The sequence below is a fragment of the Fulmarus glacialis genome, unplaced genomic scaffold (assembly GCF_000690835.1).
Source record: "Fulmarus glacialis isolate BGI_N327 unplaced genomic scaffold, ASM69083v1 scaffold26134, whole genome shotgun sequence".
Lineage (NCBI taxonomy): Eukaryota > Metazoa > Chordata > Aves > Procellariiformes > Procellariidae > Fulmarus > Fulmarus glacialis.
Window position 1 is genome coordinate 3,153 of NW_009207777.1, and position 216 is coordinate 3,368.

The window sequence follows — 216 nt, forward strand, 5'->3', positions numbered from 1 at the left end:
GCCCCCCCACCCGCCGCCGCCGCCGCGGGTTGGGGAAGGAGGGGTTCACCGCCTGTGCCGGTACAACCAACACATCAGCAAGCCCACGCTGGCACCAGGGCGTTCGGCCACCCTGGTGTGGCCATCAGCAGCCCTCCAAATGCAGGCGAGCTGCTGGAAAGGGGATGCTTTGCAGGGGCTGTACCTCTCCATCCTCCTCCCCGCTCTCCAGGGCGC